We start from the raw sequence: 27,767 nt of genomic DNA, 5'->3' as shown, positions 1-27,767 counted from the left end.
AGGAGAGAAGTTATAAAAAGAAGTCATATTCCTGGCCAGTCTCCAAAACAATCCCCATAACCACCATCTCTTACTATCCATGCTTGTGTAATCCTCTTCCCTTGACTGCAAGTGGGACTTGTGATTTGCCTGTAATCAAAAGAATAAGACAAAAATGACAGGGCACGTAGTTATAGCACATCAGACAGTAACGTCCATTCTGCAGCAAGATTCTCTGTGGGAAAGCTGAAGCAAGCTGCCAAGTGGTGGACTGCCTAGAGACAGAGCCAGCGGGAGGCAGCCTCCAGCTGACAGTGAACAAGCGTCTGAGAGCCCACCAGAAACTGAATTCTGCCAACAATGACGTGCTCTCAGAAGAAAGCCCTTCCACATTCGAGCCTCAGATGAGACAGCAGCCCTGGCTGACACCCTGGCTGGAGCCTTATAAAGTTCCAAGACAAACCACAGCCAGACTCCTGACACTCAGAAACTGTCCCAGAGAGTTTATGCACTAATTCGGCAATTAAGTTGGTAGTGGTGCTGTCATGCAGCTATGCATAACCAATAGAGAAGGGAGGTGAAGCACAGGTTCCTATGCAACCACTTGTTCTTCTGAGAGAGGAGGGGAAGGAAGGAGGTCCGGGGCCAGGGCCTGGGAGAGTGATCCTGCCGTCACACTGGCAACACATCCTCCTATTCAACCACCTCTGACTCAGACACTCAGTTTCCTCTCTTAGCACACACACATCCTGTCATTCCTTTTTTTAATCATTCGGAAGACAAAGTAGACTATAATTACCAAGGAAATAACAATTTTATAAACGGCAGTCAGGTTCCCTGCCTGGCCTGCAAAGGCTATTTAACATGCCAAACATTGACACAATTAAATGTCATTGGTAGCAACACGGATGGACCTAGAGATTATCATACCAAGTCAAGTGAGTCAGACAGAAAAAGACATACTTGATATCACTCATATGTGGAATCTAAAAAATGATACAAATGAACTTACTTACAAAACAGAAACAGACTTACAGACATAGAAAACAAACATGATTACCAAAGGGGACAGGGGTGTGGGAAGGGGATAAACAAGTGTGCGATTAGCGGATGCACACCACTATATAATAAAATAGATAAACAAGATCCTACTGTATAGCATAGGGAATTCAATATGATAATAAATTATAAGGGAAAAGAATCTGAGAAAATATGTATGTATGTGTATGTATATATGTATGTGTATGTGTATGTATGTGTGTGTGTGTGTGTGTGTGTGTATAAAATGTTGCTGTTTAGTAACTAAGTCATGTCCAGATTCTTTGCAACCCCATGGACTGTAGCCCACCAGGCTCCTCTGTTCATGGGATTTCCCTGGCAAGAATACCGGAGAGGGTTGCCATTTCCTTCTCCAGGGGATCTTCCTGACCCAGGGATCTAGCCTGCATTTCCTGCACTGTTAGGCAAATTCTTTACCTCTGAACCACAGGGAAGCCCATATATATACACACACACATATATACCAACTGAATCACTTTGATGTACACCAGAAACTAACACATTATAAATCAACTATACTTCAATTTAATTAATTAATTAAAAGAAGAAAAGAAACAGCAAAAGGACTTTGACCATCTTATGAGCTATACTATGACCCTACCTATAAATAATTTTAGTAAAAGTGTGTCTTAAATCTGATGTAATGGACTTAAACACTTTATAAAACACATATTTAGAGAGACACATTAAAGACTTTCTACTTTCTGTAGCAGTGCTTTTGAAGACAGAATAAAAATTCAAACATCTAAAGTTCCATCCAGATGCTAATACAGGCTCTTAAAAAAATCAAACATGTAGTTTGAAATCTGCTGAGCAAATACCTAACAGCTTCTACAAATTAATTCCAGTAACAATTCTCAGGCAGAGCAAACAGCTACGACTCACTGAACCAGAGATCTTTTACCTAAATAGGCCGTCTTGCTACACACAGAAACTGGTAGGGAAATACTACAATCACATCATTTGAAAGCTGGAATATCCTCATTAGTTTTTTTTGTCTTAGCCTCAGAGTTGACAGATAATGACACATAGACCCAAAGACTTGAGGAAACCTGTTCAGGGTCACCCAGCAGCACAGCCTGGACCTCTGTTGCCCAGGCGTCTTTGCGCTCAAGTCTACCAAACTCTGGGGCTTTCTTGGTGGCTCAGACAGTAAAGAACCGGCCTGCAATGCAGGAGCCCCAGGTTCAATCTCAGGGTCGGGAAGATCCTCTGGAAAAGGAAATGGCTACCCACTCCAGTATTCTTGCTTGGAGAATTCCATGGACAGAGGAGCCTGACGGGCTATAGTCCATAGGGTTGCAAAAAGTCAAACACAAGTGAACAACCTAACACTACCAAACCTTATCTTCAACTCCAGACATAATAAAATCAGTGGTATCAAATATTCCGTGAGGAAGAAAATTGGGACAAACTTTCTCTGACTCTACAAAGTCCCAACTTGTAAACACTAAGATCTGTGAAGGAGTTTGGGATCGGACATGTAGACACTGCTATATTTCAAATGGATAACCATAAGGACCTGCCGTACCGCACATGGAACTCTACTCAATGTTATGTGGCGGCCTGGATGGGAGTGGAGTTTGGGGGAGAATGGATACATGTATATGTATGGCTGAGTCCCTTTGCTGTTCACCTGAGACTATGATAACATTGCTAATGGGCCATCAGTTCAGTTCAGTTCCGTTCAGTCACTCAGTTGTGTCCGACTCTGCAAGCCCATGGACTGCAGCACACCAGGCTTCCCTGTCCTTCACCAACTCCCGTAGCTTGCTCAAATTGATGTTCACTGAGTCGGTGATGCCATCCAACATCTCATCCTCTGTCATCCCCTTTTCCTCCTGCCTTCAATCTTTCCCAGCATCAGGGTCTTCTCCAAGGAGTCAATTCTTTGCATCACGTGGCCAAAGTTTTGGAGTTTCAGCGCCAGAATTAGTCCTTCCAATGAATATTCAGGACTGATTTCCTTTAGGATGGGTTATACCCCAATACAAAATAAAAAGTTAAAAAAAAAAAAACCGAAAACTAAGATCTGTGGCAAGGGGGAAAAATAACACTGAATAGACATTCACATTAAGTGTTCAATCCATTTTGCAAAGCAATGCGTGGAATTTTTTAAGTAAACTAAGATGCCCCTAAAATAGATTGCCTTTTCTTATGAATGCTCTGCCCTTTTTTTTTTTTTGATGAATGCTAAGTATGAAGGAAAATCAAAAACATAGAAAAAACACTCATGCAAGTGCATTTATTCTACTGCTTCATAAATCCCCACTCATAAATTCATTGATTCACTGCACAGATATATCCATTACACAAACACTTTGGCACAGGCATAGTAGGTGCTGTATAAAAGGAAACTGTTTGGACCTAAATAATGTTTATTAATATTTTCAGCAGAAGTAGCCACATGTAAACAAGGAATCACTGTAGAGACCAAGATTTCCAGCGTTTTTTTTCTTTTTTTGGTAGACTATTAGGAATGGAGACTTAATGGCCTGCTCCTAATTCCCCCAGAAACTTCCATATTTAAAATAAAAATCAACTTGTTTTTCTGTGTAATAATACTGCCTATAGGGCAACAGCGGGAGTTATCAAAATGAAGTTGTTAAACATCCACAGGTGGTATCCTTCTAGAACTCTCACTAGGGAACACTTTCCATGGCCTAAAAGAAAGTGGTCTTTCACCCCCACATTCTCCTTCCTAATCTTTTCCTCTCAGCACCGAGAACAAACACACCTTAAAAACAAACAAAAAAGAAACAGGTCTTATTTTCTTCTAGATAGCAAGCAGTTTTCTCTCAACATGAAACTTACACGCTACGGGTATTACCCTCGCTGGGACTCATTTCCACTTGTTTTAACTACATGCTTTGACAGAGTATTACAAATACTGATATTAGTCAAGGTAAAAACAAACTGTTTACCACATGCGGGACTTTTTCTAAATGTTTCACAGGTTCATTTCATCTTGACAAGAGCACTATGAGCCATGTTACTATTGTTATCCTGGTTTTACAGAAGATAAAACTGAGATAGTGTTACTGACAAGGCAGGCACAACTACTCAAGAGGCATCTTTAACTGAAGCCTTAGCAGAAACCTCTACTCCCCCGGCATCAAGTTTCCACGTGGAGGACTTTCCATTAGTCCAACAGTCCAGTCTCCTCCCAGCTTCCTCCCCAGGTGAGAAGTGAACTGTGTGAAAGGTGAGTCTGGGGGCAGGGTCTGGACAACATGGCCCAGACTCTCCTGAGTTCTGTTTTCAGTGCTGGCCTGCCCACAGATGAGGCCAGGCTGCTCCCTCCAACACTGTGAGGGGAAATTGGTCTCACTCAAGCGTGAAATACCAGAAAACCCACTCAGCCACAGTCCTCTAATCAGCTTCAATACTAATAAACTCGTGCTTGTCTACCTCCCATTGGTCGGTCTAGCCATTGGTCTCAAAATTGGGTGAGAAAGACGGGTATTAGTCAACTCTCCATCCTCTCAAGCCCTGGCACCAATAAGTTTTAAAACAGAAATGGGTGACAAGATCTTTGTGAACAAGGTAAATATTTCTTTCACAAAATAAGTAAAACAAAACCCTCCTCAAAGAGATATAAGTACATAAACTACACAGTTCAACAAAGCATCTGCAGAGTGGGTCATTAGTGAACCCGCTCTTTGAACTCACTATCACGTGGTGTCTAAAAGACAAGGCTATTCCTCCACTTTCTTCTCTGTGTTGGACCTCAAACCACCATCTCCTTTCCAGACAAAACCACATAAGTAACCTTCTCTACTGTTGTACCCTAATCCAAGATAATGGAAAATTCCTTAGCTTTGGTAGTCACATTATTTTCACAAAACAGGTTATACATTTCAATAGTATATGTTATCTTCAGCCTGGCCAAGTCTGTATTTTTATCAATTGCATCAATTTCTACCATAGAAAGTACAGTGACAAAAATACTACCCATAATTCTGTCATCCAGGAATAAAAATGTCTCTAGTTTTTAGAGTTATCATCTGATCTTTCCTTTAATCTCAAAAAGTAATATGTCTGATTTTAAACATACATTTAAAAAGGCTTTCATTCAGTAATATTGATTGGGAGGGGGGGTGTTATAGATTTTAATGCAGATAACTTGAGCATTTCCCATAAAGGACCAAATAGTCAATATTTTTGGTTTTGCATGGCATAGGATATCTTTTGAAACTATTCAGCTCTGCCATTACAGTCCAAAAGCAGCCATGGGTAACATGAAAATGAATGAACATAGCTGTATGCCAATAAAACTCTATTGACAAAAACTAGTCTCCGGCCAAATTTGGCTGTTCAGCTTTAGCCTGCTAACGCCTGGCCTGGACAGTCACTTGGCCTCAACAGGAAGCCTATGACATACTCAAGAAGCAAAAAGAAAGATGCTGTAGCCGACAGAAAAAAATCTAGGAACAACATAATCATTCTGCTGGTAGCAGGTACTCTGAGTGCTACCATTCCCATAAGTACCGAGTCTGCTGGGGGCTTAGCATGGCCTTCTGATTAGGTGACTGAGTGATGCCTTTGTTCAGTAACAGCTTATCCGAAGTTATTCACATGCAAAGAACCAATCTGTAAAATACTGTGTTGATTATGATTCACAGATCTGTTAGGTCCAGGCTTATCCTATATCTTATATGGATGATTATAGGAAAAATCATCCCAATATTTCAAAAATAAATACAAAAGAAAACTGAGAGGCAAGAGAAGCAACTGAATGAATCCTAGCTTATGTCTCTGACAGTTCCTTCACCTGGAAAACTCTCCCTGACTTTCCCTGTCCCATTTCCATACCTACTTCTTGTTCCTCATTTAGGTGTCTATTTAAACACCCTTTTCTCCAGAAAAACATGCCAGGGAGGTCAAGACACCGGCCATACACTTCAGTGACATTGGACTTCATGACTCTCCTATAATTCCTTCCTAGCTTAATGTCTACTTCCCTTCTAGACTACAAGGTCCAGAAACCTGCCTTGCTCAACAGCTGGGTACAAAGCTGGAAATGAGACCTTGATTCAACAGAAGGCTTGAATGTTTCAAACTGACACCCTGCACCCAGTGCCTAAGTATACACCTGGTGATGATCAGCAACGCACGACTTCACAGGGCAACTCTGGGTCTTTCCCAGCCTCAGCAACGTACAATACGATAAAGTGGAAGAGGGAAGGTTATGACTAGGTGCCAGGAAGCAAACTGCCCCTATGTTTAAACAGAATCAGAGCAGGCTACCCATTCTTAGAAGTCTGAGGGGTGGGGGGGGAAGCAAACGTGGTTTTGGTTAATGATAAAATTTTTACTAGCCTAGGCCCTAGCATATTCAAAGATATTTAGCAGGATAGATTTAAAAGAAATAGCTGCACAGCTCCTTTATATTTAAATACATACACATGCCTATAGAACTGCTTGAACTACTTGGGTGTGAAAAATGGGTTATAAAATACGTAAGAGTGTAGTCCAAAGCAGGAAAATAACTAAAAGGATGTATGCCCTCCCCAAAGTAGTTGTACCTGGTAGAGGAATTTGGGTTAATTTAATTTTTTCCCCTTTTATTTATCAGTATTTTCTTCTTTCTATACAGTGATCACACATTTTTAAAAGAGTTTTAAGTCATTTAAAATAAAAATCCTTGCTGATTAGCTGATACTTCAAAGTTGTTTGAAAGAAACAATATACATAATGAAAATGTGAAACAGGACAATGCTGTATTACTTAACACAGCTTTGCAGACAGAGTTTAAAAAAAAGTTTCTGACCTCCTTAAATGTTCACCCATTCCTACCAATACCATAATGATGATATATCTTACCATGGCGAGCATCAGCAGACAAAAGCGAAATAGTACCAATGCTGAGGGTGTTAATTTCAGTTTCTAACTACATCCTTACTTTTCCTGGAGCATGATATATTTTAGGTTGGCCTAATTTCTTTCTGGTCTTGGACTCTGAGAACTGCACTAACTTACCTAGCCAATTTTAGTGACCAAAATGCAATAGGAGCAGATAAAAAACTTTAAAAGTGAGATCTTCTTTCTTAAAGGTTATTTATATAGGTCAGAAATTGGCAGTCAGACATTGGAAATGCTGAAGTACTTACTTGAAATTTACTTCCATTGCTTACACTGGAGTCTTCAAATACATATAATAAGTATCTTTCATTAGAATTCTTGTGGTTATCTAACACCAGCCTATGACTAAATCAGAGAGATTATCAAATTTCCCATCTTAGAGTATGCTTTAATAGGTTACATTTCCTTTCATAAATACTAATCATTTCAAAAATATTGTCTTGTGTCTAAACAATGTTCTATTGGCCAATAACAAAAGTTTAATCCATTATGCATGACTTAAAGGTATTTTTAAACTCCAGATGAAAATGAGATTCAACACCTCTTTACAAATGACTGAAATAAACCACGCAAAACAAATTATTTAAGAGACTGGCTTTATGGTAGCAGAACTGCCCTCCAACCAATAACAATTATAAACGAATGTAAAAGGCAATTTGAAGGCACTGAAAAATAACCAAAAGCAGGAGAAAAGTTCATAATCTCCAGCCCTTAAATAAGGGAGCCACACTGAGTAGTGATTTACATTTGTACCACTTATTCTGTTAGGGCACAACCAAGAGGTTTATGTTGCAGCAGATGGAACTCAAGCAGCAAACCACAGCCTTGCTGGTCAGAATATAGGTCAGTCAAGGCAGCTAAAAACAGAAGAAAAATCCCACCAAATGAGGAAGTCATGGAGGACGGAGCCCCAAATTTGCAAATGAATTCTACACTTATTGGCTACACCCAGAACTACAAGACTTCCAGAATCCCAGAGAGGAAAAAAACAACCCTTGAAAAGTTTTCAGAAAGCTGACAAATTCCAACAGCTGCCCCCTCAGAGGAGTTTGAAGCTCAAGTTGTACCAGGTTTCAGGGGCTTGGTAAAGGCCTCAGACTTTTCTGTGATGCCAAAAAAGCATCATGGATTAAGAAAAAAGAACATCCTGACTATAGGATATTTCCTGGGAAATATAGGCAAAATGGAAATAGCATAAAAAGGAGCCTGTATAACATTCAAGATGATTCCCAACTTAACTACTTTTTGAACAAAACTCAACTCTTCTCTAGGGAACACAACAGAATCCCCAGTCATTACAATGTAGCATCTACAATGTCTAGCATACAAAGAAAAATTAATAGATATTTGAGGCAAATGGAAAATGCAACCCCATAATTAAAGATAAATCAGTGCACAGAAACAGACCTACAAATAATCCAGAAAATGGAATCAGAAGACAGACTCTAACAATGCAAAACTTATTGAAAGAATTTACAGAGAAAGATAGATTTACTGGGTAAAGAAATAGGAAATGTCAGGAGACATACAGAAACTGCAAAAAGTAAAAATAAAAAAAGAAGTTCTAGAACTTAAAACTACAATATCTGAAATAAAAACATACTGAATTAGATTAATAGCAGGTTGGACATAATAGAGAAAAAGGCCTGGTGAAATTTAAGGTGTATCAGTATAAAGAATTCAGGCTGGGACTTCCCTGGTGGTCCAGTGGTTGAGACTTTGCCTTCCAATGCAGGGGGTGAGGGTTCAGTCAGGGAACTAAGATTCCACATGTCTTGTAGCCAAAAAACCAAAACATAAAACAGAAGCAATATTGTAACAAACTCAATAAAGACTTTAAAAATGGTCCATATAAAAAAAAATCTTCAAAAAAAGAATCCAGACTGAGGTACAGAGGAAAAAACTATGTTTTTAAAAGAACTTCAATCATCTGCAGGGCAGCATCAAGTGGTCGAAACATGTAAACATTAAAGAAGAGTAGAGAGAATGGGGCAGAAAAAAATGTGTAAAGAAACACAGGCCAGAAGTTTTCAAAATGGAGCAAAACCAGGACAATACCAAAGGAGAAATCTTAGCCACAAGAAAACCTCACATAGTTATGAAAACCAAAGGTAACAACAACAAAATCTTAGAAGCAGCAAAAAAACAAAAAAGGACATTTTACACAGTGAGCACAATAATCAGAATGAAGGCAGACATCTCAACAGAAACAGGAGACCAAAACACAAAAAAACAACATCTTCAAATCACTGAAAGAAAAGCAGAGAAAAAATAGTCAACCTAGATTCTATTGACAACCAAATTATCTTTCAAAAATAAGGGAAAAATTTAAAACCTCCCTATAAATAAAAATTGAGAGAAACTGTCTGATTGCAAGAAATACTAAAGAAAGCTCTTCAAGCTAAAGAGAAGTGATACCAGATGTAAATTTTAAGCCACAGAAAGAAATGAAGAACCTTGGAAATAGTGAATTTATAGGTAAACATGAAAGACTACTTCTCATAATTTCCTTAAGATATACCTATTAGTTAGTTAGTTCAGTCGCTCAGTCGTGTCCAACTCTTTGCGACCCCATGAATCGCAGCATGCCAGGCTTCCCTGTCCATCACAAACTCCCAAAGTTTGCTCAAACTCATGCCCGTAGAGTCGGCGATGCCATCCAGCCATCTCATGCTCTATACTATATTAAATATAAATATAGTTTATGTATAGAAGTATTTTATACATACTTAGCATATTATATTAAAAGTATAATACTGTATTATACAGTTTGTAACAAATACAGATGTAAAATGTATGAAGACTATAGTGCAATGGATGGGGAGGGGCAAATGAAACCATATGTTGTAGGTTTCTTACATTTTTATAGAAAGTAGTAAAATATTAATTCAACAAAGACTTTTTATTAAGGATAAATATCATAATCTGCAGAGAAACTACAAAAATTATGCAAAGTGGTATAGCTGAAAATCTGAGAAATTAAAATGTAATACTAAAATATATTCAACTAAATAACAAGAAGGCTGTGCTGTGCTTATTCACTCAGACTCTTTGCGAACCCATGGACTGTAGCCCACCAAGTTCCTCTGTCCATTGGGATTCTCCAGGCAAGAATACTGGAATTGGTTGCCATGCCTTCTTCCAGGGGATCTTCCCAACCCAGGGATCAAACTGAGGTCTCCCACATTGCAGGCAGATTCTTTACCATCTGAGTCATCAGGAAAGCCCAAACAACAAGAAGGGAGAAAAGGAATTACAGGATTTAAGAAAAAGTTTAAAAGATGGGACAAATAGGAAGCAACAAAATGATATATATAAAACTAGCCATATCAATAATTACAGTAAATAGACTGAACATTTCAATTAAAAGGCAGATTGCCAGAATACATCAAAAATAATCCCCAACTATTAATAACACTGGTTTTTAAATGCAAAGGTAGATGTGTTTTAAATGCAACAGATTAAAAAAAAAATGCAACAGATATGCCTTAAATGCAAAGACACAGATAGATAAACAGGTGGATATATCAATATAACCGCAATACAAAAACCAGGCAAAGAAAGTAAAAGAAAACTGTAGGCCTCTATCACCCAGAAAACATATATGCAAAAATCCTTAACAGAATACTGTAAGGTATAAGGACAGATGAATAGAACAATGCAGGAGAATAGAAGTCAGAATAGAGGAATGCATAGATGGTCAACTGTTTCTTTTTTTTTTTTTTAACCAGGAGGCCAAAATAATTAGTCGATTTAAGGATGGTCTTTTCAACAAATTAGACAGGAACAAATAGATATCCATATGGAAAGAAGAATGAATCTTGACATCAACATCTCACACAGAACTGAAATGAAGTGAAGTAAAAGTCGGTCAGTCATGTCCGACTCTTTGTGACCCCATGGACTATACAGTCCGTGGAATTCTCAAGGCCAGAATACTGGAGTGGGTAGCCTTTTCCTTCTCCAGGGGATCTTCCCAACCCAGGGATCAAACGCAGGTCTCCCACATTACAGGCAGATTCTTTACCCACTGAGCCACAACTAACTAAAGCTAAAACTATGAAGCAGGAAAACAGGAGAATGTCTTTGTGACCATTAAGTAGGCAAAGCACTATCAGTTCAACTCAGTTCACTCACTCAGTCGTGTCTGACTCTTTGCAACTTCATGAACCGCAGCTGCCAGGCCTCCCTGTCCATCACCAACTCCCGGAGTCCACCCAAACCTATGCCCATTGAGTCGGCGATGCCATCCAACCATCTCATCCTCTTTCATCCCCTTCTCCTCCTGCCCTCAATCTTTCCCAGCATCAGGGTCTTTTCAAATGAATCAGCTCTTCGCATCAGATGGCCACAGTATTGGGGTTTCAGCTTCAATATAAGTCCTTCCAATGAACACCCAGGACTGATCTCCTTTAGGATGGACTGGTTGGATCTCCTTGCAATCCAAGGGACTCTCAAGAATCTTCTCCAACACCATAATTCAAAAGCATCAATTCTTCGGCGCTCAGCTTTCTTTATAGTCCAACTCTCACATCCATACATGACAACTGGAAAAACCACAGCCTTGACCATATGGACCTTTGTTGACAAAGTAATGTCTCTGCTTTTTAATATGCTATCTAGGTTGGTCATAACTTTCCTGCCAAGGAGTAAGTGTCTTTTAATTTCATGGCTGAAATCACCATCTGCAGTGATTTTGGAGCCCCAAAAAATAAAGTCTGACACTGTTTCCACTGTCTCCCCATCTATTTCCCATGACGTGATGGGACCAGATGCCATGATCTTAGTTTTCTGAATGTTGAGCTTTAAGTCAACTTTTTCACTCTCCTCTTTCACTTTCATCAAGAGGCTTTTAGTTTCTTCACTTTCTGCCATAAGGGTGGTGTCATCTGCGTATCTGAGGTTATTGATATTTCTCCTGGCAATCTTGATTCCAGCTTGTGCTTCTTCCAGCCCAGTGTTTCTCATGATGTACTCTGCATACAAGTTAAATAAGCAGGATGACAATATACAGCCTTGACGTACTCCTTTTCCTATTTGGAACCAGTCTGTTGTTCCATGTTTAGTTCTAACTGGTGCTTCCTGAGCTGCATACAGGTTTCTCAAGAGGCAGGTCAGGTGGTCTGGCATTCCCATCTCTTTCAGAATTTTCCACAGTTTATTGTGATCCATGCAGTCAAAGGTTTTGGTATAGTCAATAAAGCAGAAATAGATATTTTTCTGCTTTATTAGGCAAAGCACTATGGGTAGAGGAAAACACTGATAAATTGGACTGCATCAAAATTAAAACTGCTCCTTTTTGAAAGAATCAAGAAAATGAAGCAACCACATCTGAAACATCTTTACAGTACATATATCTGACAAAAAACTTGTACCTAGAATACATTAAGAATTATCAATACTAAAAGAATTGAAAAGCATAAAAAGTCAAGAATAAAAGTCATGAAACCCAGTTTTTAAAATAGAAAACAACTTTACTAGATACTTCATCAAAGAAGACACAGGAATAGCCAATAAGTACAAGCAAAGTTTTTCAACATCATTATCATAAAGGAAATCAGGAAGCCACAAGATATCACATTACACCCACTATAGTGTTAATATTGAAAAGACTGACAATAATAGCAAGTGCTGGCAAAGACTTGGATCATATTGGAGATTTTCATACATTGCTGATGGTCATGTTTAATTATACGACCCCTTTAGGAAAATATTTTACAATATTTTATAAAATTAAACATATACTTATCCTCTGATGCACTTCTAAGTGTATATCCAAAAGCAATGAAAACATATGTCCATAAAGAGACTTGTATAATCCTGTTATATTTATAATAGCCAAAAATTGTAACCACCCAAATGTCCTTCAATAAACAGATAACTTCATATGATAGAATACTATTCAGCAACATAAAGAAACACCTATTGATACACATAACAAATAGAACTCTCAAAAACACCATTAAGTGAAGCAAACACAGCCAGACACACAAGTACACTCTGTATAACTCTACAAAGTTCTGGAATAGGCAAAACTAAGCTCTGTTGATTGAAGTCACACTACTGTTTACTTCTGGGGTGGGACAGCTGACTCGAAATGGCAGAAGGGAATTTTCTGGGTGACGGAAATGTTCTATACCTTGAGAGAGATGACAAAATTTGTACATTGTGTAGTATGCAAAATTATATCCAAATTTTAAAAAAGTTCACAAACAACTTCCTTTGAATTAGTTCTGAAGGAGATATGGTCTCTCACAGGTCAAAGCTATCTCTCTTATTATCTTTGGGGACAACTTCTAAAGCCTCAAAAACAGAAGGTGTATATTTAGTCACGCTGTTTTTTGTTTTTTGTTTTTTTTTTAATATACACCCAAACAAAGCAAGGAAAAAGAACCATTATCTGATTCCTATCAAAATTCTCTTTTTGATATTTGCTCCAACTTAGTGGAATTAAAACAATCTTCCCTTTGAAAGTGAAAAGTCAAAGTACAAGTCGCTCAGTTGTGTCCAACTCTTTGCAACCCCATGGACTATACAGTCCATGGAATTCTCCAGGCCAGAATACTGGAGTGGGTAGCCTTTCCCTTCTCCAGGGGATCTTCCTCACCCAGGGATCGAACCCAGGTCTCCCACATTGCAGGTGGATTCTTTACCAACTGAGCTATTTACCCCACTAACAATTTAAAGTTTACTTTTAACAGCAGAATGAAAAAAGGAGTCAAAAGTAAACTATGAAACATAAATTCAAATGTTCTAATATCTTACTATTCTAAAATATTTATTAAATTCCTACTGTATTCCAGGCAAGATGATAGTCACTAGGGAAATGAAAATGAAAAAATTCCACCTTATTATTGAAGAGTTCTCGGTCAGGGGGAAGATAAATTACTGCAATGTGTAAGTAAATAAATAGAATATAAGTTGGTAATTTACAACTACCAATTTAATTGGTACCAACTACCAATTTCCCCCACTGGGGGAAAATATATCACTTCTTTTCCCTCTAAAACCATAATATTTAATAATGATCAATAATATACAAGAAGTAAACATAGTAAATTCAGTTATTCTTTTTGAAGGACAAACCTTTTTCTAACCCAAGAAAAAAAGAACCCCAATACATTTTAAAGGAAATGATCTCCACAGCAAAGGGGATTAGATAACTTGTACCACTTGCCCACATCCTCCGTTCCAACCTCACTGCTGGTTTGCCTTCGGTGGGTGCTTACAGGAGTTAAATCTGAAGGCTGGTCAGACTATGCCTCAAAATGAAGCAATGGGCTGAGTCAGTTCTCACCCTCAGGACACTAATTGTGATACAAATCCCTTCCCCTCTGTTCTCTCCTGAGCCAACTTTTGTTCCCTCTACCCATTTCAAAATCAGCAGTGACCTCCAACATTGTCAAAGCCAATGGTTGATTCTCAGTTCTCATTTAATATGACCTATCTGCAGCAGGCTACACAGCTGTCCTCTTGCTTGCATTTGAAATGCTTTCTTTACTTGGTCCCCAGAACAGCGTACACTCTTTCCACTGTCTGCCGTCCTTCCAGCAGTTTCTTCTCACTCTCCTTTGTGCGCTCATTCTTATCTCTGTGAGTTCTGCCCAGAAGTTCCTTCAATTCTCAGATCTCTTCCTTATTATCATTAGCTCTCTAGGTCAGCAGTTCTCAAACATGTTGGGCTCAGGACTCCTTTACACTTTAAAAATTAATAAGAAACTCAAAAAATTTTTTGTGTATGAGCATGATACCTATAGATAATTATTGCATTAGAAAACTGAGAAAATTTTTAAATATTAATGCATCTAAAAGCAACTATAAACCCATTACAAATCAACATAACATACTTCAATAGAAATACATTTTCCAAAATAAAAATACATACATTAGTAAGAAGAATAGCAGTTTAATTTTTAAAACATATTCCTCACACCTAGCTTAATAGAAAAAAGCAGATTCCCACATCTGTGTCAGCATTCAATCTGCAACAATGCCACACATGCTTCTGGAAAACACTACTGAACGGCACATTCAGTATTATTATAAAAAGTTTTAACTCTGCAGACCTCCTTATAAAGGTCCAAGGAAGCTACAGATCCCTATTATGCTTTGAGAACTACTTTAGATGCTCTCATCCAAGCCCATGGTTTTTAAATACCATCTCTTCTAGGACAGCTCTCAATTAAAAAGATAACCTCTGGGCTGCATTCTTTAAACTCTAGGTTCAAATAGCCAACTGCCTATGCAATATTCTCGCTCAGATGTCTAATAGGTAACGATTTTAACTAATAAAGTCTTTACTCCCCACTTGCCCTACTCCAACATTTTCCCCCTGCACTTTTCTCCCGTCTCAGTAAATAATAACTTTAACTTACCAACAACTCAGGTCAAAATCTTGGGAGAAACCCAGGATGCCTCTGTTTGCTTCAAATCCACATCTAACCCTGTATCCGCTTTGATGAGCTTCCTTCAGGAGTACATCTGCAATCTGACCACTTCTTGTCTCTCCACGACTCCTTCCACCCTGGTCCAAAGTTACGCATCTTGGCCTGGGCTTTGGCAACAGCCTACCTGGTCTGCAAGCATCTTCTTATGTCCCCTAGGCATAATCTTCACACAGCAACCAGAGGGGCTTAATGTATGAGTCAGATCATAAGTCACTGCTCTGCTTAAGACTGCAGGTAACTTCTCACCTCACTCAGAGCAAAAGTTAGACTCTCATCAGAGCCTACAGAGGGGAGAGCTGGGCCAGGACCACCTCTCCAAACTCTTAAAGCTCTCCCCTTGCACAATGCACTATAGCCACCCCGGCCCCTTGGTCTACATGCTTACTCTCTCCTCATGGTCTTTGCAATTACAGTTTCTTCTGCCAGAAGCCCAATCCCCTCAGATCGCCTTGACTGAGGTTTGTTTCCTGGATCAGCACTCAAACACTCCACATGGAAGATGCCATTCCCACCGCCACTTCATAACCTTTCCCAGTTTTATTATTCTTCCTAAAACTTGCCATTACCTGACACATTTGTCTGCTCTTTGTCTGTTTTCCCTGCCCTCATGCAATGAGAAGATGGCCTTTGTCTGCTTCAGTGCTAGATCCCAGTACCTAGAACACTGTCTACTGGGGAGCAGGTGCTCAATGTGTAGTTTGAGTGGATGAACAGAGATGTGGGTCCAAGTAGCTTTGGGAGTTGAAGGCGGAAGTGATGAGGTGGAAAGGCCAGGAGAACCACATGCAAACCAGCACGGTGAAGAAGAAACCATAAAAGTGGAAAAAGTAGCACTACCAAACAGAGGCTGTAAATAAGAGGAGACAAGAACTACTGCTGGATAGCACTCCCAGCAGGTCAGAGAACTAGGTAATTACCAAACATTTGTTCACCTCTAATAGTAGCTCTCAAAATTCATCCAAAATACACAAACATATTTGGAACAAGAATGTTTCCTTTGAATGTCACCTGAATCAATTCAGTAAAATCTTATACTCTTTATAGACATAATTCTTTTCTTACACAAAAAAGAAGGAAAGGCCCATACAGAGGAAAATGATTAGCCTACTTAGCCTACTTGCCAAACTTTCAGGCTCTACCCTAACTTCTCAGTCATCTTCACAAAGTGTTTCCAAGAGGGAGAGGACACTAGAACAGAAACTAGGTTCTTATTGCCACTGAAATTCACTGAAACTGACCAGAAAACCCCACAGTAAATCAATCTGGTCACGACTCTAAAAATGGGTGTCAGGGTTACTTCATCATAATTAATATCAAATTCACAGTGCCATAAACAGAACCTACATTAACAAATGTTTTATCCAAAAAGAGGTTTTAAAAATATTTTTCTTCATTCTGACCAAAAAGAAGAAAAGTAACACATATGGACTCAAATCACAGCTAGTACCCCAAATTTAGGTGCCCCAGTGGGAATGACAGTTATGCCCAGTCACCAGCAGCCCCTCTTGGAGGGAACATGAGAATGTTAGAACAGTAAGCATATCTTTAAAGGCTTGTCTTAACAGTTGCTTTTCTGACTGTGTGGAAGTTTGAAAGTGACTGTGTTAATAATTAACATTTTCCCATCAAATATTTAAAAAGAAAAAAAATTCTAGAAATGAGCTATTTCTTATATAATCTTTGTTTCATTTCTATTATGGTTTCTTTCCCAAATTAACACAGGTAGCAATAAATATATGCAGTCAAAAAATATACTCACTTATCTTCAAATGTGATATTAAAAAAGATTTCAGAATAGTGCTCCAAGATTAAAAACCTCTGCATAAAAAAGAGAAAAAGCCTATTCACATCAAGAAAGCTTTCTTCATTTTATTAAAAGATTTCTTAAGAATTCATCTAAAATTAGTGAACTTTCCTTGTCAATTTAAATGTATTCAATTTATTTAAAATATCAATGGTATAACTTTCAGAAATGTACTCTGCTGAAAAATATAATTGTGATGAGAAAAAGAAAACACTAGGAAAATTCTATGTTCTCAAAATTTAAGCAAAAATAATAAACAGTGATTCTTTGGGTTGACTAGTTTGAAAGTCTGAAAATATTTGCAACATGGGATGCAAACCAGTTTCCTCTTTAGAAACTATTTCCACCAATGCCAATTCAAAGTAAACACTGCAATATTTTTAAAATAAACAAACAGCCATTTTTTCAGAACTAAATATGAAGATCTGTTAAGCTAACACATTTTACAAAATTAAAACTTCCAAACACAGCTACTCAAAAATCATAATAAATAAACATTCCTAAGCCCCTCAAATATTAATCTTAAAATTTCTAATCATAATGTGGTCTTATCTAAATGTACAGCTGACAAATCATGCTATTAATCCAGCTGGCATGCTTACCAGGTTATGTTTCTATTCCTTCCATGGCAAATATTTAAAACACACTACTAATTTTCATAACCTCAAAATACATAAATGTTCCAGGCAATCGTTATCCCTACCCTAGTCATCATAACTTGAGCTTTCTTCCAATTTAAATCAACATTGATTCCATTTAACATTTGCTTAGCACCATACTACATACTGTGGAAAATTCTGAAAGAGATGGGAATACCAGACCACCTGACCTGCCTCTTGAGAAACCTGTATGCAGCTCAGGAAGCAACAGTTAGAATTGGACATGGAACAACAGACTGCTTCCAAATAGGAAAAGGAGTACCTCAAGGCTGTATATTGTCACCCTGCTTATTTAACTTATATGCAGAATACATCATGAGAAATGCTGGGCTGGATGAAACACAAGCTGGAATCAAGATTGCTGGAAGAAATCAATAACCTCAGATATGCAGATGACACCACCCTTATGGCAGAAAGTGAAGAACTAAAGAGACTCTTGATGAAAGTGAAAGAGGAGAGTGAAAAAGTTGGCTTAAAACTCAACATTCAGAAAACAAAGATCATGGAATCCAGTCCCATCACTTCATAGCAGATAGATGGAGAAATAGTGGAAACAATGGCTCACTTTATTTTGGGAGGGTCCAAAATCACTGCAGATGGTGACTGCAGCCATGAAATTAAAAGACGCTTACTCCATGTCAGGAAAGTTATGACCAACCTAGACAGCATATTAAAAAGTGGAGACATTACTTTGCCAACAAAGGTCCATATAGTCAAGGCTATATGGTTTTTCCAGTAGTCATGTATGGATGTGACAGTTGGATTATAAAGAAAGCTGAGCGCCAAAGAATTGATGCTTTTGAACTGTGGTGTTGGAGAAAACTCCTGAGAGTCCCTTGGACTGCAAGGAGATCCAACCAGTACATCCTAAAGGAAATCAGTCCTCAATGTTCATTGGAAGGACTGATGCTGAAGCGGAAACTCCAATACTTTGGCCACCTGATGCAAAGGGCTGACTCATTTGAAAAGATCCTGATACTGGGAAAGATTGAAGGCAGGGGGAGAAGGGGACGACAGAAGATGAGATGGTTGGATGGCATCACCAACTCAATCGACATGAATTTGAGTAAACTCCGGGAGTCGGTGATGGACAGGGAGGCCTGGTGTGCTGCAGTCCATGGGTTCACAAAGAGTCAGACTCGACTGAGCAACTGAACTGAACTGATACTATATGCTCAAAAAAAGTATTCATTAGTTTAAGTCATACCAAAATATGGCTGTTTCCAGGAAACTGTTCTGATATAGCAGCGCAGACTGACAGATGGACAGGAAACTGTTCTGATATAGCAGCGCAGACTGACAGATGGACCAAGGAAGGCTAGGTACGTTAGATCAGTAACCCCAATGGCAGGTCCGCCTCTGCAAAATTAATCTAATATGGGCATCTCAAAACAAAGGCATTAAAGTTCACAACAGTGTGTGATTCATATGGATTAGTAAATGGCACATGTACATATTACATATTTCTATCAGATGGCAATGTTTCTTGCTATCTCCCTATTTTGTGGTCAAAGAGTAATAAGTCAGCTGAATTATCAAATTAAACTGATTCCACAGATCTACATGTTGTACATTTAAACCATAACATTAAGAATTTCTCCTTGAGACTGATTTATTTTTTGTATTTCTGGCATGTTAATTATTATTAATATTATATTAATTGCAACTACTTTCACTTTCAAATAATATTCCACTAATTCAGAATCAAATGAAATAATACTAAATAAACGAGCCAACATACACCAGAGCCTCTCAGGACATCATCATGTAGACCCATGGCAGATTGGCAGATATAACATAAGAAAAATATAACAAATAACTGCCCATAAAGTGGGGGAGTTACTTAGGAATCTTACTTCGAAGGGTAAACCTGTATGATATAGTAAAATATTAGGCAAATAATCAATCAATCAAATCAAGGAACAAAAATAAATTTCATCTTAGTAAGTAATGAGTCAAAGACATCAAGGTCCCTGCCAACTCAGACAGCATATTACAAGGAATTATTCTCCACTTCAGTCCTGATCTAGTCCAACTGTACCTGGCAGACACTCCAATTAAAAGGGAAGGCTGGGGATTTCCCTGGTGGTCCAGTAGTTGACAACCTGCCTGCCAATGCAGGGGACATGGGTTTGCTCTCTGGTCCAGGAAGATTCCACATGCTGTGGGGCAACTAAGTCCACATGCTACAACCATTGAAGCCCACACGCCCTAGAGCCCATGCCCCACAACAAGAGGAACTGCTGCAATGAGAAGCCTATCCACAACTGGAGAGCAGCCCCTTACTCAACGCAACTAGAGAAGGCCTGCGCACAGCAATAAAGACCCAACACAGCCAAAACTAAAATAAACAGATTTTAAAAGGTGTGGGGGAAGCTGGACTTGTATCTAAATTTTTAATAATTTTTTGAGCTCTGCCCTAAATATCTTCCCACCTCATCTATTAGAAGCACCTATTAACAGCAGGAAAAAAAGATCTCTTTCATTTCCGTAAAATGACACAATAGATATCTTCAACTACTCTCCTAAAGATCAATAAAGAAGAAAATATCTTTTTAAATGTACCTGTAGAGTGGCAGCAAAGTAAGAGACAGTAAAAGTAGAAAAGCTGGGAAGTAAGAAAGAACCAAAGCCAGAACCCTGGTAACAATTATATGGCGCAAGAGAGGAGATAAAACCAGGACCGAGCTCGTGAGTTTAGAGATCCCATCTTAAAACTGGAACTTCACAGAACTATGCCCTCAGGATATGGGCAATGAGAAATAAACTTGCTCCACCATAAGAGAAGAGAAATTGCTTTTTAACCCTAACAGCATTTGAGGGGGTGGGGTGAGGCACGGCAGTGGTCTAGGTGGAAAATCTCCCTTGAGAATTCACAGCCAACAACTACTACTCATGTGGTTTGTGGTCTAAATTCATACTATGTGCTTTGAGAATGCCCAAGCAGAGAACTTAAAGACTATCCAGATTGATGTGGCTCAGATGGTAAAGCGTCTGCCTACAATGCAGGAGATCCGGGTTCGATCCCTGGGTTGGGAAGATCCTCTGGAGAAGGAAATGGCAACCCACTCCAGTATTCTTGCTTGGAAAATCCCATGGACGGAGGAGCCTGGTAGGCTACAGTCTATGGGGTCACAAAGAGTCAGAGACGACTGAGTGACTTCACAGAGGTACCTGGCAGAAGCAAATATAATCAAATCCTGGAAAAACCTCTTTTTAATCTTGACTCCAAAGAACTTGCACAGATACAATTTTCAAGGAACATGAGCTCACAGTCAATAAATTATAAACACGAGGAAGTAAGGTACTATGAATGAGCACCAACATGAAATGGGCAAATGAAATCAGATCTAAAAAGACTTGAAATCCTAGAATTATCAGCATAAAATAAGTGTACTTAATATATCTCAATAAAGCAAAATTTGAAAAGAAGCAAAGTTTTATTTTAAAAAATATTACTAAGCTGTTCTTTAGGGAAATTCTTTACTTAATCCACTGAGCTGTAACATAAACATAGCTAAAGTGCCTGATTCAAGATGGCTCAGGTCTGTGACTCATTACTATCCATCTTCAATTTAAGACAGCCCACCCACAAAGTTTTAAAAGAATCTAGAAATAGATGATGAAGATTTCACAGAATGTCAGGCTCAATTTCACTACCACATTACCTGATGACAAGAAAACCTTGTATTACCCACATCAACCAGAATACAGAGGGCTAACTAGTCTCCTAGGGCTAAACTTTCAGTCATTACACTTAGCACCATTCACTGGCCCCATCACCAAAGATTACCTTCAACCACCAATGACTGGTAAGGTTATCACTTCATCTCTCCTAACCTTAGAACTTCTAAGGCACCTCTAGGGAAACCACTGTCCTAAAGGAGGTCAGTCTATAGGAATTCCAACTGGAAGGCCTATGGTTAAGTACCAAATCCAAGACAGATTGTGTCCCTACAGGAGAATTATAGGCATGATAAAAACTGGAAGTAATACTGTGTGAACATCTATTTTACTTCTTTTTAGGTCTTTTACTTCTGTAGGTTTACCTTTGTAGGTTTTACTTCTGTAGGTTCTCCATACCACAATGATTCTCAGTCTTTACTTCCTCGAGGAAGTAAACAAAGCTTTCTTTAAACAAAACTTTGTGGAAGTTCACTACATAGAACATATAAAAGCAGAGCTGCTGGAGGTCAAAAGTCTTGCCCTCCTCCCTCACATGTACCCCCAGGTATATTTGGAATTCCAAGGGCAATAAGGAACCATGTCTGAAAAACACTGGCCTGGTGATGATGTTATAATGATAATTATGATAATTTAATTTGACAATGATATCTTCATAGAAGAATAATAAGCATCAATACATTATAATCACGCCTCTATGTCAGCCTGTTCTGAGTATTGTGTATGCTCAGATATGTTGGACTCTTTGTGACCCCTTCAGGCTCCTCTCTTCATGGAATTTTTCACACAAGAACACTGCCATTTCCTCCTCTGTTGGATCGTCCCCACCCGGGGATAGAATCTGTGACTCCTACATTAGCAGCAAATTCTTTACCACCATGCCACGTGGGAAGCCGTCCTGAATAGAAGGCATATATTAAATGCTGACCCATCTCAGTTATAATTACTTTCTCTGTTTCAGAACTCTGACTCCTAGAAGCACAGAACTCTTCAGTTCAAGAGAAGCCATATTTGTACTGTGCATATAAGTTTCCACAGGTCACTATAGCTGCCTGACTTAGTGTTGAACATTTATAAAATATTTAGGCAAAAAAAAATCGAGGGAGAAATGCTCAACTAACTAGTATATGAAGCATCAAGTACCTTAAGAAGCTCATAGGACCAAACTATCTACAAATAAGGATTTGAGAAGTTTCTTGTAACCACGGAAAAAACTGAAGTTACCTGTCATAGATGGGTTACCTCAATGAAAGAAAAAGGAGGTTTCAAATTTTACAGGTCAGTGGGGAATTTCCAGTACCTCCTTCATGCATTTGTAACGGGAAATTCATAAGTCAGGTTCTCTTTATAATGTGTCAGAAGAAGTGATGTGGGTTTTCTCATCATATTCTTAACCAGCATTAGTTATTTTACAAGATACCATGAAAACTAGTGGCATTTATGGAGTTCTTGTTTCTTTTAATATTTCTGTCCTACCACAGTGTCCTAATGTGGAGGGGTATTAACAAAACTGAATGAGAATTAGGTCTACCTGAGCGCCAAAGAATTGATGCTTTTGAACTGTGGTGTTGGAGAAGACTCTTGAGAGTCCCTTGGACTGCAAGAAGATCCAACCAGTCCATCCTAAAGGAGATCAGTCCTGGGTGTTCATTGGAAGGACTGATGCTAAAGCTGAAACTCCAATACTTTGGCCACCTCATGTGAAGAGTTGACTCATTGGGAAAGACCCTGATGCTGGGAGGGATTGGGGGCAGGAGGAGAAGGGGACGACAGAAGATGAGATGGCTGGATGGCATCACCAACTCGATGGACATGGGTTTGGGTAGACTCCAGGAGTTGGTGATGCACAGGGACGCCTGGCGTGCTGCGATTCATGGGGTCGCAAAGAGTCAGACACGACTGAGCGACTGAACTGACTGACTGACTGAATAATGGGATGGAATAACTTATGTTATTATCCACATGGAATACTTTGTTGCCACTTTTTAGCATGATGTAAAAGAAAACTTAAAAACGGGGAAAACAAGTTATACTGAGCAAAAATGGATCTAGAAAACTTTAATTCTAATTTTGAACTTTTTACAAGGTATACACAGTCCTAAGAATAAAATCTTGAAGCAGCCACACCAAAATATTTTCAGTGGCTACCTCAGAATGGTGGCTTTTTTTGTTGTTGTTTGAACTTAATACTTACCAAACTTTCTACTTAGAATCAGGAAAACAGTACATTTAAAAACAAAAAGAAATTTCCCTTTTAGTAAAATTGATACAATATACCTGAAGTTCCAAGGTTTGTACATTTCATAAATGTTGAGACTCATATCCCAATGCCAGACCTGTGTGACTGTGTAGCCAAACTCCAGCCACACCTGCTTTGGAGGGGACTCAGGTGAGCCAAGCCTAATTGTTCCTGGCAGCTTCCCTGATGACTGCCAAGCAGGATACCTGGGTTTGATCCCTGGGTCGGGAAGATCCCCTAGAGAAGGGAATGGCAACCACTCCAGTAATCCTGCCTGGGAATTCCCATGGACAGAGGAGCCTGGTGGGCTGCAGTCCATGCAGTCAAAGGAGAGTCAGACATGACTTAGCGAGTAAGTACGCAACACGCAGTGTAATAGGCTCCGTGTGGGAAAGGACACGCAGAAACAGCCAGGCACAGTTCCCAGTTCTCAGCCCATCACAACAGAACTGTCACTGTTTGGCTGTAACCCCATCAGTGACTGCACCAGGCCTATCTAGAAGCCTTTGCTTCTGTGAGGACGAGGCCTATTTAACTGTTTGTTTTCAGACTGCCTTTGTATTAACACAAAGCAGAAAAAAATCCTTGGACACATTTGCAATCTGAATGTCACCACCGTGTAATCAGTGGGGCAGAGTAATTGTTCAAAGCACAATCCGTGAAATCAGACAAATCTAGGTCCGGGTTCTGGCTCTACCATTCTCTAACTGCACAGGCTTGGGCAAGCTTTGTCATATCACAAGCTTCAGGTTGTCCATCTTTCAAAGAAGGTTGCCACACCAACCCACCCAGGATTTTAGTGAAGATTCAAAATACTTCTCAGTATACAGAGCCTCTGCTAATTTAATAAAAATATTTTAGAAGTCTAAATATACAGATTTTCAATTCATGCAGCCCACTACTGGGGATCAAAAAAAAAATAATAGATACGATTTATTCTTAAACTCAAACTTAAAACACATCTTTCAGGGCAATGTCCAAGCTATATACACACTTCAAAACAATCATCTGAGCCAAAACTAAGCACTTGAATAGATGGTTCTATATTTTAAAGGATTCAGGCTCTGAAATAAGTTTGTGAACCATGCAAGAAGATTTCTAGCAAAATCTCATCATTCCTTATCTATATCATCTTCAATAACTATATTGAAAGTATCTGGGCACTGGTGCAAATGCTGGAGACACAACAGGATTACATCAGAAACATCAAGGTCCACCCTTACTCCCAAAGAAAGTGAGAGTGTTAGTCACTCAGTTGTGTCTGACTCTTTGCGACCCCACGGACTGTACCTCTCCAGGCTCCTCTGTCCATGGAATTCTCCAGACAAGAATACTGGAGTGGGTAGCTATTTCCTTTTCCAGGGGATCTTCCTGACCCAGAGATTGAACCTGGGTCTCCTGCATTGCAGGCAGATTCTTTACCACCTGAGTCACTGGGGAAGCCCTGTACTTCCTATACTGGCCTCATAAGCAATTCAGAATGCATCAACAAAGATATCAGAGCCTCTGTTAGAAAGAGGACATACTTTAATGATGTCTCATATGAACAATATATTCTCAGTAAAATTATACAGTTAGAAAATACTTGATTTTAATTTGCTAATTAATGCTATAAATATATATAATTATAAACCAAATAAGAAACCAAGAAATGGGAAAAAGTAACAAGAAATTGTGAAGAAGGTAGAGCAGAAGGTTACAATTCCATAAACATTTGCATATTTTTCCAACCCTGCTTCAAAAAGGGGAAAGGGCACGGTACACTGTCTTTATTGTGCACAGTACGGGACAGACAGACCCAGTGCTGAATTCCAAGTCTGCCTTTACTCTCTCGGAAATAGTAGGCCGGTTATTTAACCACGTGGAACCTCAGCACCCTCATCTAGAAAAGCAGGAGTTGTTTAACGTTCTCATGATGGTGTGATGATTAAAGAAATAAATTACTTGGCACAGGGTTCATTTAAAGTATTCTACATTGGTAGATGGGGTAAAAAACCCTAAAGTATCAACGTGACTTACAACATGACATAAAAAAAAAGAGCCAGTTAAAAAAAGAGCCATTAAAAAAGGAGCCTGTGAATCAAAAGATGGACATCCACTGAAAGTCACAAAATACAAAATAATGCATGACACTGACCCTGATGATAAACTTAGTTGAGAAGATAAGAATTATCACTATGAGCAAGAAAATGAAGTTTACCACTTAACACTGTAACTTGGTTGCGGGTGGGGGGCGGGTGTTGGAAGGTCAAGGAGACTAGCAGGTCAAATTCAGTGACTAATAAGGAACTGGTGAATCCAATGTAGCCACCACCCAATCAGACTCAGATATGGCCTTGATGTCACATAGGGTAGAGAAAAAGCCAATAAATAACAGCTTATTCAAAGGACACATTCACTGAGCTTTGATACTGGCTGGCCTATTCTCAGAAGAGAAGACAGTGAGGTTTCTGGTTAGAAATTTACTATTGCTTTCAAATGTCCAGAGTCAAATATTGTCTCTATTGTTTATCATCTGCCAAGCAATAGGAAGGGCTCCAGAGGGACTGATCAGAGCTGCTTAAGAAAGAGATAACTCATCCCATTTCTGTCTTTTATTGAGCCCATCTTTGCATGAAATGTTCCCTTGGTATCTCTAATTTTCTTGAAGAGATCTCCAGTCTTTCCCATTCTGTTTTTTTCCTGTATTTCTTTGCATTGATCACTGAGGAAGGCTTTCTTATCTCTCCTGGCTATTCTTTGGAACTCTTTGGAACTCTTTAGTATCTTCAAGAAAATTAGAGATACCAAGGGAACATTTCATGCAAAAATGGGCTCAATAAAGGACAGAAATGGTATGGACCTAAGAGAAGCAGAAGATATTAAGAAGTGGCAAGAATACACAGAAGAACTGTACAAAAAAGATCTTCATGACCCAGATAATCACAATGGTGTGATCACTCATCTAGAGCCAGACATCCTGGAATGTGAAGTCAAGTGGGCCTTAGAAAGCATCACTACGAACAAAGCTAGTGGATGTGATGGAATTCCAGTAGAGTTATCTCAAATCCTGAAAAATGGTGCTGTAAAAGTGCTGCACTCAATATGCCAGCAAATTTGGAAAACTCAGCAGGGACCACAGGACTAGAAAAGGTCAGATTTCATTCCAATCCCTAAGAAAGGCAATCCCAAAGAATGCTCAAACTACCGCACAATTGCACTCATCTCACACGCTAGTAAAGTAATGCTCAAAATTCTCCAAGCCAGGCTTCAGCAATACATGAACCGAGAACTTCCAGATGTTCAAGCTGGTTTTAGAAAAGGCAGAGGAACCAGAGTTCAAATTGCCAATATCCACTGGATCATTGAAAAAGCAAGAGAGTTCCAGAAAAACATCTATTTCTGCTTTATTGACTACATCAAAGCCTTCGACTGTGTGGATCACAATAAACTGTGGAAAATTCTGAAAGAGATGGGAATACCAGTCCACCTGACCTGCCTCTTGAGAAACCTGTATGCAGGTCAGAAATTAACACTTAGAATTGGACATGGAACAACAGACTGGTTCCAAGTAGGAAAAGGAGTACGTCAAGGCTGTATATTGTCACCCTGATTACTTAACTTATATGCAGAGTACATCATGAGAAACGCTGGGCTGGAAGAAGCACAAGCTGGAATCAAGACTGCCAGGAGAAATATCAATAACCTCAGATACGCAGATGACACCACCCTTATGGCAGAAAGTGAAGAGGAACTGAAAAGCCTCTTGATGAAAGTGAAAGAGAAGAGTGAAAAAGTTGGCTTAAAGCTTAACATTCAGAAAACTAAGATCATGGCCTCTGGTCCCATCACTTCATGGGAAATAGGTGGGGATACAGTTGAAACAGTGTCAGACTTTATTTTTGGGGGCTCCAAAATCACTGCAGATGGTGACTGCAGCCACGAAATTAAAAGACGCTTACTCCTTGGAAGGAAAGTTATGACCAACCTAGATAGCATATTAAAAAGCAGAGACATTACTTTGCCAACAAAGGTCCGTCTGGTCAAGGCTA

At 39.0% G+C, this 27,767-nt stretch overlaps 1 protein-coding gene across 11 annotated transcripts in view; it reads right to left on the bottom strand.

The window, feature by feature from the left end:
• SGMS1 (sphingomyelin synthase 1) overlaps positions 1–27,767 on the bottom strand; it is a 322,655-nt gene that overhangs the window by 134,348 nt on the left and 160,540 nt on the right. The gene's annotated exons all lie outside the window — the stretch shown is intronic.

The sequence above is a fragment of the Cervus canadensis genome, chromosome 8 (genome assembly GCF_019320065.1).
Source record: "Cervus canadensis isolate Bull #8, Minnesota chromosome 8, ASM1932006v1, whole genome shotgun sequence".
In the NCBI taxonomy this organism is placed as follows: Eukaryota; Metazoa; Chordata; class Mammalia; order Artiodactyla; family Cervidae; genus Cervus; species Cervus canadensis.
Note: the sequence above shows the minus strand (reverse complement) of the source record. Positions and strands in the feature narration are given on the sequence as shown.